Genomic DNA, 17,946 nt, shown 5'->3' with positions numbered 1-17,946 from the left:
ATGTCTATGTCTATATTGAAAATTAGATCAAAAATCCTTTAAATTTTACTAAAAGTTGCATAATTTTTTGAACTTTTATCTTATTTTACTCGAAATTTCAAAAAGAAAATCATGTTAAGTACTGTTCCTTTGAATTCCACTATCCTTTAACAGACGCGTATTTCGTCCTAACAGTTGAGGTCGAAATAAGTATCTGTCAAAGGATGCAAGTTCTTAGTGGAATTCAAAGGAACAGTACTTAACACAATTTTCTTTTTACTTACAGATATTCCCCTAACAAGCCCAGGTTCATCATCATTGAAATTTCAGAAAATTTCCTTCAACAGGTAACTTATGGTTAGAATTTTAGCGAATTTGATTCACGTATAAAAAAGTATTACGCCCTTACTGCGCTAACCGGAGCAATGGTGCAGTGGACCTTGCATTTCTCCGAGATAATCAGTCACCTTTCTTAAATCTCATATTTGAAGCTAAAAAAGTGCGGGATTCAAATGTTGTTAATTAACTTACATTATCACCTATATGGTTTCGTTTAACGCGTTTTCGCCTTTAGCATTTTTAAATTGACACCGATTTGGTTTGTTGTTATGTTTCCTTTTTGTGCTGTGATTGTAAAGAGTGCAATCCTGTCCAGTTTGGGTAGTGGCTACGGCTAGAAAACCTCAATTTTCAGCGTAAAAATCGTGTGTGGCTCTACTTCAAAAAATTCATTTTCGTAGGGTAACTTCTGTCTAGATTACCTTGTGAACCCAGTTTTGCTTCTTTCATTATAGATGAAGTGTCGTGCCCCCAGCATGCCATATTTTAGAATAACTTGAACAGTATGTTCAACCTTTTCTTATGAAAGCCTTCAAGCTATTGTTTTCAGCATCTTTCTGCTGTTATTTGGAAGTCTTCCTACGATAATTTAATCATCTGAATTAGCTCAAATATTAATTTGAGAGGCATCAGTTTGATGGAATACTTAGGTAGTACAGTTCATAGACATAGAGAACTTAACATAGAATTGCACCTAACCCAACTTTGCTGAAGCAGAATTTGTCATGAGTTGACTGATTGGTATGTGCAAGATAAGGAATCTCCATTTGACATTATTTGCACATTTGAGTGTTCCTTCGCATTCGTTGCGTATTCAGGTGTCCCTGCTCAACAAACTGGGGAACCTGTACTAATTTGTTGCGACCACATTTTGTGGATAACTCGCTTCCATTGCTACTCCAAGAGATTTTCTTTGTGGTTTTGTTACTACAACGCCCTCCATTGTGCTTTACCATAAGTATTGCTTTAAAAGAAGCTTGGCCTCTGCGGTCTATTGCGGACCGCAAGAGGTGTTCTTGAATGGAACTCTGATCTGTTCAATCTTTGGATAAACCACTCTTTTGTATAGTTACGAATCTCTAGCTTCCGCCCCGAGAATTGTGGCTATAGAATTGATTTATTGGACACCAAAAAAGCTCTGCTTACTTCAAATCTCCGGGAGTAAATGGGGCTTTGTTCTCCATGTTTTAAACTCTTGTAGTTTTCTACTGGTTTTTTTTTTCATGACGTGGAATTGTTAGTTTTATCCCGAAAGGGTGCGTGCGTTGTATAAAGAAGGAATGAGTTCCAGATTTATCTGGTTATCTCGTTGTTTCCGAATTACTTGAAACGCATTGTCGATTAAGGTATGCGCACAGCAAAATCTGGCCAAAGAAAATCAAGCAGTAATAATTCATTCCAACTTGTTTCCAAACCAAAAGCAATTCATCGTAAAAAAGCATTAATTTACTTTAAATCAACATCAAGACATTGCTGATTTGACTTGTTATATCCGTCATCTCGAGTTTTGAGCTTGAGTCCTTCCGTAAAGTTTTGCACAGTACCTTCGACCGCATGCCAAGAAATTTTTACCACCTTTGTGTCAAAATCAATCTTATTTTTCGATGAAAGCTGTCGTTCTTGACATTTTTTGAAGGTTCCAATTCACGGTTACTCAATATTTTTCAATTGGGTTGAGTTTTGAAGTGTATGAGATTTTACGTTTTTTGGAAAAATGCAGTACAATTTCTACATAGTTTTCTGCATACAAACGCAAGCATTCTCCGCCAAAAACAGGGGACAAAAATCAATTCAAATCAATACACAATATCTAAGCTTTTGAATAAGGGGTGCCAGCCATTTTTCCCGACATTTCCCGTAGTGAAAAAGATGATTTGCTGTACAAGTATTTCTAAAAGTTCGGTTTTTTAAACCACAAATTCATATTGTTGACCAAACTATGTATTTATTGCCAAACTTCGATTTTTTCTTGCTCTTAAGCTGATCTGCAACCTTTCCAGGTTGTAATGATGTATAGAACCGAATACTTGAAAGCTAACTTAGGTCTGCGGGGACGGTTGCTTTAATGTACATTGTCAGATTTTCAGCACGTTTGTACAAAAACTTTTCGAGGACTTCTTGTTCCCTTGACTCTATTTTAAACACAATGTCAAAATATATCCCGAAGTAAATATTTTTCGAATCCTTACACAATAAGCTTTCATTTGCGCCAGAGATTGCCACGATTCGTTGAAAATAGACAAATTTCTATCCAAAATGCGGTGGCTAGATTTTGCTGTGTGCATACCTTATCACATCTGTGATGTTCGTCTGGCTAACATGCCTATTCATGTGAACTCACATGCCTCCCAATTTGGGATGTTCACAGTGACTCTTTTACACGAAGTTGTATATGTTTTCAAGAAAACAGTTGCTCGAACGTAGTTTTTGCTTGGGTGATTTCTTGAATATAGAGGATGCTTTCGATGACGTGCCTTTCAATGTCATATTGAAAGTCGCAAGACGTCACAAGCTACCTCCAGCTTACTATAGGCTCTATTTACGCTTATGCGTTTTACAGTGTCCTTTTCAGGGCACTGATTAAGCCCGTTGTGGAATGGGCTATGGGCTCACGTTGTGCTTATGCGTTTATTCCCTCTTCTAGGGCACCCCTTCCTATTTCATCAGCTTTCCCTTTCCTAATTCCATTCTATCCCTTGTCCCATTCTCGCTCAGGTAAATGATGAAATAGGCTTATATGTATGGCGATGGCACAAATGTCCGAAATGGAGGATAACGTGCCTCTGGAGCCGGCCTTCTGATACCTGGTACCTGATAACTTATGGTAAGAATTTTAGCGAATTTGATTCACGTTAAAAGTTGTAATCATTTGAATAAAACAACAATATGACGAAAAAATTGCTGTGTTAGATACGTTTGAGTCAAGTCATATATGAGACACTGAAGACGACCTTATAGTCGTCAAAATACGTATCCGTCAAAGGATGCAAAATCTTAGTGGAATTAAAAGGAGCAGTACTTAACCAGATTTTCTTTTGCTCAAATATAGTTGGTATTTATTTCTAACAAGCCGTCCCGACAAACTCCATTCTGCTTGTTTACAGTGTTTTTTTTGTATGCAGCTCTGTAGAAAATTACCCCGCAAAATTGAATTTTTAACTTTCTCGTTCCCGGTCGATTTTTGCAGCTATTTTTTCGTATGAACACGTCGGAGCTCTGCACGAATGAAGCACTGAAACAATGGTGCAGATCCGTTGGCCCATTCCCGAGCCTATTCGTGACATACAAACACCATTCCATTTTAATTATATAGACGAGGAACAGAGAAATGAGTGAATAACGAAATTTTCGAAACATATTTATATTTTTTTCCTAACCCAGAATTTCACCAACATTAGACTAAAAATGTATGCATTACATGCAGAAATTCTCTTCTAATTATGATAATTGCCGATTCAATTGTTCCCTATCATTCTTGACCATTCACCATTCATTCATTTGCTTCCGATCCATACTACGAACGAACAGAAACGAATAACAATGCCAAGAAATTTACGCATCGCATCACACTGGCAGGAGCGACAGGTCAATATTCGAAAAATCTGGATGATTTAGGAAGCTTTGCCTGGAAAAATCTTATAAATTCTGGACAAAACCTTATAAATTCTAAGCAAAACCTGACAAATTCCAGACCTCAAAAATTTGGATAAATCCAGATAAATCTGGAAGGTTGACAATGTTGATTGCGTGTTTGCTCAGGACAACCCGTTTGCTGTATCTTTCTCGACTCGTTTCAGCAAAGAGAAGTGAATATGAATGGAATGTGGTGAATATACGGACCCATGATTTATACCGAAATTTTACTAGAAATTCCATCATAAGTATATAAAAAATCAATATATGGCCAGTGATATGTCTTCGCAGACTCCCTAAGAATTCTTTACAATATTTTGAGTTTCACCACAGAAGTTGTTTTAGGAATTCGTCTATCGTTTACCATGAATACCTTCAAAAGTAATCGATAGTCACATCTAAACTCCTAGTGTTAATGATCCCATCCTTAAATTGGTCTGCGTCAGGACTCAGTCAGCGCTGGTATTGTTTTAGTAAAGAATGGAAAGTTCATTACTTATACGCAGGTGCCACTCCGTTGTTGTAAGAAAGGATGCACTTACACAAGAAACCAACAGATATTACTTCGAATTAGTCGTATCATCGATGTGGCTATATGGCTTGTGTAAGTACAGCCTTTCTTGCTACAACGGAATGGCACATGTGGGCGGTCAATTATGCTCGAGCTCATGTCGTAACGTCCCAACTGGTACAAAAGATTCTGGATCGACCGGGAATCGAATCCGTCACTCTCACTATTGTCATGCTGAATACCCATGCGTTTACTGTATCGGCTATATCGACCCTGATAGAATTCTGGCAGACGAAAGAAACTTTTAATAATGGATATTTGCTTGACTAGCTTGGGCATGAGTCATCTGGCAGAGAAAGCATTCAGTTAATACCTGTGGCAGTGTTCATAGTTTATAAGAAAATCAAATTCAAAAGGAATTGTTGTTGATGAAGTTATGAGAATTAAGATTTTTAAGATTTCATTACTCGAAAGTTGAGGCGCTTGCACTGCTTCTAAATCTCAATGTTTTTGACTCAAATTTAAAAATTGAACTTATTTTTGTCCACCTTTCCTACCAGCCACGACTGCCGTGCCCCTGAGTGTAATACCCAGAAAAAAGTAATAATGGCACGGGCCTCACACTTGCGTTCCTTCCGCGCTGCATCTCGCGTGCAACCCACGGAGGAGAGGACCCCGCGTCCGACGGCCAATGTGACTTATGGAATCAAAGAGTGTCTCGAATCGGATAACACCACATACTGCCAATTGGTTGTTGGTCGTTGGTCGGTGGCGCGCAAACGGCGGCGCCCGGCGCAGCGCCGCCAGTTGTTGGCATTTGAGATTATTGGTTGCTGCTGCAGCAGCAGCAGCAGCAGCTTCAGCAGCTTCAGCAGAACGGACCAAGTTTGAAAAATTGGAAACGAGCGGGCAATTACGTGAACGGCCACCAATCAAAGCTGAACCTCACTCGGACGGAGTGGAGCTCGACTGGATCTTCACGAGGCTTGCCAACGTCGTCGCCAGCGACGTCGCTTCATATGCACAATAAAATTAAATCAGGTCTCTTCCATTCAGTAGTGCTGATTCAGACTGTGAGTTAAGAGTCGGTGCAGTAGACTTCTAATGTCTTGCTTTGCAGCCAATCGACTAACGTACGAACGGCGTTCGGGTGAGTATGATATACATGATTGAAAGGGGGGGGGGGGGGGGGCGGGGGGGTCTAATTGGGGTGACCTTTTTTTCTGAACCCAGGAACAATGCAGTCAAATCTTGGCTGTCTGCGGTGGGAATTTCGGCAGAGAACTTATCTCCAGTGACTTGCATGTGTTTTGCCAAAACGTACATCTGTGGCCTGAGATGAGATGTGTGTCGGTCGGGTCAACAAACGTAAAGTATGAAGTGTGTACCTGTTTATTTGCAAAATTTGCAAGGCAGTAAATTATTTTCGAACCAGTGAAGTGGCAATCTTGAGTCGGTTTGAGTGTGATTTGATGACTTTTTGAATGGGGTCAGATTAAGATTGGGTTTTACTCTGCGGTTTTACATAAATTAAATCAAGTATTTGGTTTGACCAAAGTGCAGAGAGACTGAATGGCGTCACACTTCTTATTCATCATTACTTCTTATACAGAGAAACGATCAAACAAGTAGCTGAATCTTATTTTTTATGTTATGACCTGTTATGATATTTTCAGCATGAAGCCATAAGTCTGATTCATCTCGGGACCACTTCGCTTAACTTCTCTCTAAAATTGAATATATATCGCAAGTTGTGAGTCTCTCGTGATAGTAGAACTGGTAGGAATTGATGACTAAAGAGAGTCAAAGTCAAAGTGGTCAAATAGTGACTCAATTCCGTATTGCATAAAAGTAACTAACCATTGACTTCATACGTGATCGTGATGAACTAAATTAAGCGTTAAAAAAAATTTAAATAGAGCGAATCAAGAATCAGCTAAATGCTAAGAGCCACATAAAATAGTTATTTATGTGACGAGTTGCAAAAAGTTGATTTTTTCAGCACGAGTCGTACATTTATCCAACGAGGCTTGCCGAGTTGGATAAATACGAAGAGTGCTGAAAAAGTCGAGTTTTGCAACGAGTTCCATACAAAATTTTATGCAATGATTTTTTCATAATGCAACTCATTTGAGTTGCATAATGGTCATAATGCAACTCAAATGAGTTGCATTATGAACATTATGCAACTATTTTTCATTATGCAACTCATTTCAGTTGCATTATGAACCAGTACGGAAAAGTTGGCCATTATGATACTGAAATGAGTAGTATAAAATAGAAATTATGATACTGATTTGCATAAAAACTATTTAAGAGCAAAAAACACTTGCGACAGAAAATCAGATCGGTGGTATTTCTACCAGAGAACATTATATAGCCTTTGAAGATATTCACTGTATCGACGACGACTGTTTTAAAGACTTTAGGGTAGTTTTTGGCGTTTCAGTCTTTTCGGGTGTCAAACACAACTATAAGGTTCTTGATGAGATTCTTCCGGGGGGTTATTTTGGATTCCTTCAGAAATTTTCTCTGTGGTTCTTCCAGGAGCTTCTTCTGAGTTTCCTAAAGGAGTTTCGTCTGGGATTCTCACAAGAGCTCTTGTCAGGATTCCTCCAGGAAGTACTCCCGGGATTCTTCCAGATATTTTTTCCTGGTTTTCTTGAGGAATACCTTCTGAGATGTTTGGGGTTGTGGGAGGTACTGGCGAAAGGATTTCAGGAGTACCTGGATTTTATTGAAATTGCTTCCGAAATTTATGTATAAATTAATTCCGAGATCACTCTAGGTTTACTCCTTGCAAGATTACCCAAGGAATTTTTCCTGGGGTTCTTCCAGGAATCCCTTCCGTGGTTTCTTCACAATATTTTTTCTGGGATTTGTTTGTGATTTCCTCAGGGAGCTAAGTATATCTGAGATTCTTTTTGGAATTCCTTCTGAAGTTCCCTCTGGGATCCTTCCAGGAGTTTCTTATGCGATTCCTAAGAGGTTCCATCTCAGGAACCAGTGGCGTCGCGTAACCTCACTTTTTACCTGTGCACCGACCCTAAAACTTGTAATTGCAGCGAATTTACGATCAAAATCGAAATAGAAATGAGTGAAAGCAGCTATTCTCGTCATTTTCTAACTATTACAAGCAAATTTGTTCAAAAAATTTAAGAATTTATACTTGGTGCACAGGTAAAAAGTGAGGTTACGCGACGCCACTGTCAGGAACTCCTTCCAGGATTGCTTCTGAGGTTCCATCTTCAAGTGATTTTTCTTGGAGTTCCCGGAATAATCCAGAAATTTCATCCGAGATTCTCCTAATAGCTTTTGATGAAAACCAGAAGGAACTTGCTGAAGTATTTCCTCAAGTAAATTATGTAGGAACTTCATGAGGAAATCAATAAACAAAAACTGCAGAAGGAATTTCTCAAAATACTCCCAAATAAACTCCTGGAAGATTGTCATTAGAAACATCTGAAAGAATTACAGAATGAACTTCTAGCTAGAGTAATTCCAGACAAATCTGCAGAAATTCCAAGTAGAACTTTTGAATGGAACCAGAAAAGAATTCATAGATGAATCCTGGAAAAAGTTCCATAAGAAATCCTGGAAGCAGCTTCTGAAAGATTTCCACAAGAACTTCCCGGAATGATTTCCAAGAGGTACCCCAGAAAGAGTTCCGAAAGAAATCCCGGAAGACGTTCCCGAAGAAATCCACGTAAGAGTTCCTGAAGAAATTCCAGGAGCACTTCCTGACAGAAGCCCAGAAAAAGAAATCCCGGAGAAACCCCTGATGGAGTAGATCAAAAGAATCCTGGAAGTAGCTCCTGAAGCAATCCCGTACAAGCTTTTGGAGGAATACTGAAAAAAGTTCTTGCAGGATCTTGGAGGTTCTCAGAAAACAATCCTGAAGAAATCCAAGAAGGTACTCTAGGAGGAATCAGGCGCAGAATTCCTTGAAGGAATCCCTGACGGAGTTTTAGATCGAGCTTCTGAAGCAATCTCGGAACGATTTTCTGAAGCAATCCCCGAGAGAACTCGTGGAGGAATCCCGAAAGAAATCTCGGGTAAAATTGCTGGAATTCCCAGAAATACCTTCTGGAAGTCAAAATAAGAAAACTTCAGAAGATATTTCAGAAGAAACTATTAGGAGAAATTGGGACAGAATTCCTGGAAAACGAAGGAATCTAGGAATTTCTTAAGTAATCACAGAAGGTATTCCTTAATAAATCAGAGAAAAAAAAAATTGTGGAAGTACTTCCCCGGCAAGAGCTCTTGAAGGCATCACAGACGGAATCTCAGAAAAAAAAACTCCTGGAAGAACCCCAGTCAATCATCAAGAACTCTCTAGGAATCCCACATAAAACTTTTGGACTATTCCTGCAACAAATTTGTAGAGAAACCGCGAAGGATTTCTTGGAGGAATCCTTGATGTAATTTCTGTGGAATTCTAGAAGGACCTCCTGGAGGGTGCAACCGTGTCATCAAGTCATAAACCAACACACTTTCCAGAATTCAAGTTCAGCTCGAAATTCTGAGGCTATCTTTTCCACAGACCGCACTTCTTTCGGATGAATTCGGATGTACATCCACACAGGTTAGTCACTACATCTACGAGTCTTCTCGTGGTGTAGTTGGCAATGCGCTTGGCTAGTGAGTAGGAGTCGTGAGTTCGAGTCTCACCGAGAGGATGAGTAACTTATTCGCTTTTGGAATTAAGTGAAACTTCCACTCAGCTGTTTAACCGCGATTATGGCACCGATAGATTCCGTCCGTTTTGTTTTCATCTGCGCAACAAAAAATACAAAAATAAAAAAACAAAACAAACAGTGCTCCAAATTGTTCTCATGTAGGTGAAAACGTCGGTCAAACTTTCCGCCGCTTCAAAAAGCCGTAGTTTGTTTCATGATTATCTACCCTAATTAATATTTTCCAGATTTTTCACTTCACAAATTTTATTCGCTAAAACATGTTGAAACGCTGAACCTAGAAACCTAACGAATCCGGAGTTGCAGCTTCTACGCATAACATAGATTGGAAGAATGCGAAGCTAATCAAGGCAGTTAGAAGGCTGCGCATCTCAATACCTGGGAATCTATGTTCATATCAAATGAAACGCAGCCATTGATGAATGAAAATGACCCCCCTATTATATCAGGTCTTGGCCAGGTAAACACGACGACGATCAACTGATTTCTCTTCATCTCGGATGAGTACGAACAACGTACTAATCATTCGACGTAGCCAGTCGGACATTGTCCCGACAAGAACTGTCTAAGCTTGTTTTAAAACTCATCAGAATCTACTTAGAAATCCAGCAAATATTCTCAGAAAGTTCCATTAAATTTAAAATTAAACATATCCTTTACAAACAAACTTTACGTTGAAAATTATTAGGCAACCTTTTCGAGATACGGCTAGCGTCTGTACGAAGCTCACCGTATACAAAAAATAGGTGTCTTGGATTGAGGGTGGCCACTCAGAAAGGCAAATTTAATTCCCGAGTTTTTCCCGGTAGCTTTTCAAAAAAAAAATCTAAAATGTTATTGTTTACACCGGAAATTAACTGTAACCTTTTCAGGAAAAAAAAATGAAAATCTTAGATTAAATATAGTATTCGGACGAAACTGAAAATAAGTTCAGCACTAATTTACTAAATAGAGTCTACACACGACTTAGCAAAATATTTAGTAAATCAGTGCTGAACTTATTTTCAGGTTCATCCGAATAATCTAAGATTTTCATTTTTTTTTCCAGTGTAAACTGATTTGTTTGTCCCGAAACTAAAAAATTTCAAAACTTAAATTCCGGCATCTTTAGAAAAGATTCGCTACATTCATGATTATAGGTTTTGTTGTATGAATTCATAAGATATTCATAAAAAAAACAATAGTTGGTTTTCTTTGTAAGATTCACAGTCTTTTTCAAAAGATTGTTGGTGCATTGTGAAACAAAAGCGTAATAACAATGTCAAAAAGGCATTCTAGATAGCAGATTATCTGGAAAGCTAACTCGAGAAAAATTTTGGAAACAATTTCTATGGAAATCTTTGATAACTTCTGGCGAAATTCGAGTAGAATTTTGGATGATCGTTCTTAAGTTTCAATGGAAATGTTTAACGAACCAATAACTTTATGGTAGAGTAAATAATAAACAGAACTAAACTACAGAAAGTAAGGCAAACTTTTAAGACTGAAATTGTAAATTCTAAAGGAAATGTATGAGATAATGGAAATCCTACATTATGACTGTTAAAAGATTTAGTTTCTGATGGTAATTTTTCCAGGAATTTCGTAAAGATTTGTTTTTAGAGAAAGTGTTTTTTCTGAAGCTTCAGTGAGGGCAGATAAATTATTTGGAAATGATACCACTATATTGCTCCAGATGCTTTTGAAGACTCATTGGAATTCCCCAAAGGATTTAAATCGACAATGATTTTTCTTAAGGGCCTAACTGACTTGATCGATTTCTCTTCGTCGACTCTTTCTTTCGCTAATAACTTGATCAAAACAAACAAAATCATTATTCCTTTGGTTTCTAGAGCAAGATGTAGTCGTCGTCTTTCGCATTTCAACCAAAAAATCTTTGGAAAACTTTTCATCAGTATTTACTCAGTATGTTATTTAGTTCAACAATTTCTGAGAGCATATCTCACAGATGCTTGTACTTAAGCTTCCGGAGGCTGTTGGAAGTGCAGTTTTTCAAATTAACTTTTAACAACAATAGAAAATTGTATAAATTTTAAAAGTCGTTCGAGAGCCTTTGTTGGAAATTGCCGATGCCTAACAAGAATTCCCGAGGTTTTCCTGACATTTTCCCGGTGATTTTAAATTCCCGAGCTTTTCTCGGTTTTCCCTAAATTCCCGACTTGGTGCCCCCCGGATTAAGGTGAAACGGGACGCCGTGTTATTTTTCCTATCTTGCCTCTCTTTCTAACAATTTGCCTCGCGATTTTGATGATGGTAATCTCGAGTTCTATTGCACTGAAGATGATGAAAAACAATCAGCATGTGCAGTACAAGTGAGCATACACAATGATAGGTTTTTGTTGCAAAATATGAAGTAGAATCTGAGATTACCATCTTAGTAGCAACAGAGCAATGGCGGATATTTACCCGACCGTCCCGTCCGCCCTTAAGCTTTAGGGGCCAAATTGTTTTGCCACTCGCAACTTCGACGGTCTCGAACACGTTTGTAATGCTCGGTTTCAACGCCGGAGTCATACATAACCCGTCCGGCTTCTACAGAGTTAAGACTGATTGAGCTTTAGGGGGAAGTATCCAAACGCCCTTCAGTGGTCCAATGGTTCAACACCCTACGTTTAAGAAAGCTATACCCAAGTAACTAAGCAACTTGCTAAAAGTTGTTATTTAGCCTTCTAAGCAGTTTAATTTTCAAATAATCTTCGAACTTGAAAGTTAACTCAAGATAGTGTGACAGGCTTCTAAGCAGCTTCTGACAGAACTATATACGGTTCATGCTATGAGGACGCCACAAAAGTGTAGCTAATTCGACGTAGTTGCTTAATTTCTCCCAACAGCGGGGATGAAAAAATTAAATGAAATAAATTGTAAAATTCATTTGAATAAGATAAACTATAGATCGACAACGAAATAATCTTGCTTTGGGAGCAATACGTTTCTAGCAGATAAAACAACGACATGTATTTATATTTAACCCGTATCGGCCTGAGTCAGCGCATATGAACTAAAAATGTCGCCGTTCAGCGAATACACAACGGATTTAAATAATTTTCTGACAGTGCACTCGTACATATGTCTAGTTTGTAAAAGTGGACAGAGAACGTCGGAATGGTCCCTATGGCCGGAGTTATTCCAGTGGGTCACTGGGTCAGATTCGTATAAAAAGGGCTGTTTTTCGGTACACAGAGTGTTTTCCATTATGATTCGCTATTAAACTCACTCTATTTTCACTAAAACTTATACCTCTGCAACCAAACATTGTTTCCACACAGTTTTTGACCGTTTAGGAACTACCGGATGTGGCCACCGGACATAATCTCCGGAGGGACCTGCCACATACTGTATACTGGGGTACACAACCATAACCCATTTTTTGCAGCTCTATGTATTGACTTTAGCGGTATAATGTCTTAGAAGATTTTGTTCTGTATACTGAACTCTTTATTTTGGCATTTTCACTTTTGTGATTAATCCACCTAAAAGTGCGACAGAAATTCACTTTTTTCAAAAATGAAGATAGAGTGTTGGTGTCTTCTGCAAAGTTGTAGAAAAATGTATTGTTGGAAAGTTTGCCGAACAAACTATTACCTTATTTGCCTAATTATAAGAGATATGTGTCGTTTTTCGTGAACGACCCCTCAAAATAGTTTTTTCGTTATATCTTTTTCTGGGGATTTTTGGTAATTTTCGTGTGTTCTACAAAGTTGTTCTTTGTTATGAAATACACCTCCTTCTGCTTTTTTTATCATTGGAATAACGCTCTAGATGGAACAGAGCCTGCATCTGAAGAACCTGAATTACTTCAGGAATATTGCTGGGATTTATTTATAAATTTCTGGTAGAAACCATCAGGAACTTTTGCTGGGATTACGCAGGTATCTCTCGCTGCAGATCATCCTGGAGTTCTTTCAGCTGAAAATGCTTGAGAAACCCCAGCAGTAATTTCTGGAGAAGTCCTAGTTGTAATATCTGTTGCTATTCTAAGACATAGTCCTGAAGGAATTCTTGAAGAAATCTCTGGAGACATAGCAAGAGGATTTTATATAGGACCCCTTAGATAAATCTCTGGAGGATTCCTGGTAAGGATATGCAAAGGAACTATTGCAGACACCTTTGAAGCAATCGCAACAAGAATATTTCAAATAATCCCAACAGGCATTTGTTGAAGAATTCCAAGGTAATGTTTCCATAAATTTCTCTTGGATTGTCTCCGGAATGCCTGTTGGGTTCCTCTAGGAATTGCTACTGGGATTGCCATCCAGGATTCTTGCAAGGAGTCCACTTGAAGTTCCTCCAGGAATTCTTTCTGTGATTTGTCAAATGATTTCTCCAAGTATTTTTTTTATGAATTCCTCCACGGATTTTTCTAATAAATCTTGCAATAGTTCTTCCAGTGATTCTCTATAGATACTTTCAGAAATTGCCCTCGGCATTTCTTCATAAATTTTGCCTGTAGTTCCAATGATTCCTTTATAATTTATTCTTCAGATTGCTCCTGCAATTTTTGCAAGGATACTTCCAAAAACTCTTCTGGCATTCTCACTAAAAATTTCTGCTGGGATTCCTCCAGCGATACCAGTATGTATTTCTTTAGAAACTAAGTACTCCTACTAGGAATCCTCTTCAGATTATTTTTGGAACTACTGCTGGGATTGCTACTGGACTGCTGCTGAGATTCTTCTATAAATTTCGGACTGGAATCCTCCAGTATTTTTTCTGAGTTCCCACCTGCAGGGAATCATCCAGGAATTGGAAGATTCTCAACAGTAATAATTGGAGATGCTCAAGAATTCGAAAAAAATCAGGAGGAGTTCCTGAGGGAATCTCAGCAGTAATGACTGGAATACAATAAGAAATTCCTAGAGTTATCTTTCACAAATTCTCTGAAGGATTCATAGCAGAAATTTCTGGAAGAATTACAAGAGATTCCCTTGAGGAATCCCAGGAAGAGTTTTCAGAGACACCCCAGCAGGCTTCCCAAATCTTTTGAGAAATCCTCTTGGAATTCCTCTAGAAATGTATGATGGGTTCTCCTGGAAATTTCTGGAATTTTTCCATGGATTTCTTCTAGGATTCCTCCGCAAATTGCTTCGGTCATCCTTTCAGGGATTTTCCCAAGGATTCCTCCAATAATTTCTCTCGGAATAACCTTAGAAATTCCTGCACGGATTCATTCATGAACTTCTACCAGATTTTCTCCATGTATTCTTGCTGAGAATTCTCAAGCACTTCTAGATGGTATTTCTGCAGTTTTTGCTCTTGGGAATCCTCCTGAAGTATTTCTAGCAGGAATTGCTAGAAGAATTCCAGCAACACTTCTTGTAGGATTCCCACCACGAAAGCCCGGAAAAACCACAGTACCATTTCAGGACCAACAGGAATACTCAAAGAAATTTGAAGAGGATTTCCAGAATACGAAGAGGAATTCAGAGAAAAATCACTAGAGGAATTCGGCAAAAAAAAAACGCTGGGAGAGTTTGTGAAGAAATTATTTGATAATTTTGAAAGAAATTCCTGTAGGAATCATATGAAGTAATCTTGGCGGAAACTCAGCACGCATTCTTGAGTAATCTTCATGGTGAATTTTTGGAGGTACCTTTTAAACATCTCTGTAGCAATCACAGAAGAAACTTCTGCAGGAATCACTCACTCACTCATGTATCCTGAGCACCTCTGGGGGTACATAGGGCCAACGTAAAAGATCTCCATCCTGGGCTGCTGCTGGTTTCAGCCTTGACCTCGACCCAGGTCAGGTTCGCCTTCTTTGATTTCCTTGTTGAGGCTTCGTCGCCACGGGCCCCTGGGTCTGTCTCTGCTGCGATGTCCTGCCGAATTCCAATCTAGCGCTTGCTTGCAGATTTCGTCTCCGTTCTTTCGTGGTGTGTGGTCGACTTCCTCCATTTACGTTCTCGAATTTCTGTTGATATCGGTTTCAAATGACATCGTCGATGGAGCTCAGTACTCGGAATCCAGTTGTGAGGCCACCAGGCCCGAATTATAAACCGCAGACATCGGCTGATGAAAATCTGTAGCTTTTGTATGGACTCTGCTGACACGCACCACGTTTCGCTGGCGTACAACAACATAGATTTCACGTTGGAGATGAAAAATCGAGCTTTGATGCGTTGACTGATCTGATTGGATCTCCATATATTTCGTAGATTCGGAAAAGCAGTCCTAGCCGTCTTGATCCGTGTTGATTGACAACGATTTGGTCTTGCTGACGTTGATGGCGGGCCCGCCGTAGAGGAGCGTTCGGTCTGGTCGTCGAGCTCATTCTGCATCAGAGTTTAAAATTCTCATTTTCAATGAGTGAAATTCAACGTGAAATTTGAAGATTTTCAACTGAGGGATCAAAATAAAATTCATTTTGGTGAATGAATTTTTTCACCTATTCATTCATTTTTCTGTCACTGACAATTTTCAATGAGAAATAAAGCTGCACCGTAACTCCCGATTATACTTCCAATTACCTCAAAACTGGTGTGTAGTAGATAATTAGAATATTATTTATGTTCTCTGCTTGTCCATTAAGTCGAATTGTGCGTCTGTTAACAGAAATTGGACATTTTACGACGTGCGAAAAAATATTCGTGACAGAGAATTGAATGAAAAAAGAGAGGCATTCAGCTGACAATGAATGTGGCCATACACGAATGAAAAAATGAGAATGTCAATCTTCACTTTCAATCTTCGAATTGTTTACTCTCTGTCTGCATGTTAGAGCATCGTTGGTCTAGTATGCTCCATTGCAATGGACTGCCAAACTAGCCTACGATTTGGTTCACGGTCAATCACCCGCACCATGATCTTGTCGATTACGATGAGAAACAGTTGCGGTGATAGTACCAAACTACTCGGATGGGATCCGACAAAGCTCCGGTATGCAGGACTCTGCATGTGAAAGCCTCGTACTGTGCTTCCATGAGGTTGACGATTTTATTCGAAACTCCTTTGCGTCTCAGGGCGCCCCACAGATTTTCGTGGCTCAGACGATCGAAAGCTTTTTTGTACTCAATGAACACCAAAAAGAGGGACTCTTGGAATTTGTTCACCTGCTCCAGTATAATACGGAGCGAGACAATATAGTCAACACAAGATCTTCCGGCACGGAACCCTCTTGCTGCCGCCGGAGAGCCGCGTCTGTTTTCTCTTGTATCCGATTCAGGAACTTTGAGAACAACACACAATGGATCAATGCAGAAATCACGGTAGGTATCCTAGAAGATTTTCTAGAGGAATTCCTGAAGAAACTCTTGGAGATATCCGCCGAAAATGTCAAGAGGAACTCTTGGGAATATGAAGAATTCTTTGGATAACGTCTCAAGGAATTCCTGCTGAAATGCTGAAATTCTTGCTGAGATTGCTCCAGAAGTATGTCTACGTTATCATATTCAAATCTATTCTGTGATTTCTCCAAGGATTTCTATAGATATTTCCAATGATTTTTCCAGATTTCTCTCTTTAGGAATTTTGCTTGAAGTACTACTGGAAATCTCGAAGGAATCACAGCAAGAAATTTTAAAGAAATATCTGGAGGATTCACAGCAGCACCTCAATCTCAGTTGTAAATACACAAGACAAGGGACTTGCCCTCTCCTTCATCCCGCATTTCATAGTATTTATCAAAAAGAATTAATGAAAAAAAGAAAAGGCTGCCTACGCTAGTGGTTGTTATTGCAAGTGAAATTCCTTCAATAAATTCTGGAAGAGACCTATAATCATTCCAGGTATTTCTATAATATTCGTTCCATGATTCCATTATGTTCTTGAGATGCAGGCTCTGTTCCACCTGGAGCGTTATTCCAATGATAAAAAAGCAGAAGGAGGTGTATTTCATAACAAAGAACAACTTTGTAGAACACACGAAAATTACCAAAAATCCCCAGAAAAAGATATAACGAAAAAATTATTTTGAGGGGTCGTTCACGAAAAACGACACATATCTCTTATAATTAAGCAAATAAGGTAATAGTTTGTTCGGCAAACTTTCCAACAATACATTTTTCTACAACTTTGCAGAAGACACCAACACTCTATCTTCATTTTTGAAAAAAGTGAATTTCTGTCGCACTTTTAGGTGGATTAATCACAAAAGTGAAAATCCCAAAATAAAGAGTTCAGTATACAGAACAAAATCTTCTAAGACACTATACCGCTAAAGTCAATACATAGAGCTGCAAAAAAATGGGTTATGGTTGTGTACCCCAGTATACAGTATGTGGCAGGTTCCTCCGGAGATTATGTCCGGTGGCCACATCCGGTAGTTCCTAAACGGTCAAAAACTGTGTGGAAACAATGTTTGGTTGCAGAGGTATAAGTTTTAGTAAAAATAGAGTGAGTTTAATAGCGAATCATAATGGAAAACACTCTGTGTACCGAAAAACAGCCCTTTTTATACGAATCTGACCCAGTGACCCACTGGAATAACTCCGGCCATAGGGACCATTCCGACGTTCTCTGTCCACTTTTACAAACTAGACATATGTACGAGTGCACTGTCAGAAAATTATTTAAATCCGTTGTGTATTCGCTGAACGGCGACATTTTTAGTTCATATGCGCTGACTCAGGCCGATACGGGTTAAAGTGATGAGATTTCTCTTCATCCAGTCGATAAAAGGTAGTGTAATATATGATAATACAGCTTAAACTTGACCAATCATAACGAATACATTATAAAATCTTACAATGCATGCTGCAAGCGTGTCCTTATCAAAGCCTCGTTCTCATTTTGAAAATGCCATCGAAGCCCCATATCAGGTATAAAGATTTTTTGAATTATTGTGGAATT

At 38.8% G+C, this 17,946-nt stretch overlaps 1 protein-coding gene across 27 annotated transcripts in view; it reads right to left on the bottom strand.

Moving 5' to 3' along the window:
- Window positions 1-17,946, bottom strand: part of LOC109414826 (supervillin) — a 1,049,091-nt gene that overhangs the window by 24,019 nt on the left and 1,007,126 nt on the right. The window lies entirely within an intron of this gene.

The sequence above is a fragment of the Aedes albopictus genome, chromosome 2 (genome assembly GCF_035046485.1).
Source record: "Aedes albopictus strain Foshan chromosome 2, AalbF5, whole genome shotgun sequence".
Taxonomy (NCBI): domain Eukaryota; kingdom Metazoa; phylum Arthropoda; class Insecta; order Diptera; family Culicidae; genus Aedes; species Aedes albopictus.
This window is presented reverse-complemented; position numbering and strand designations above follow the sequence as displayed.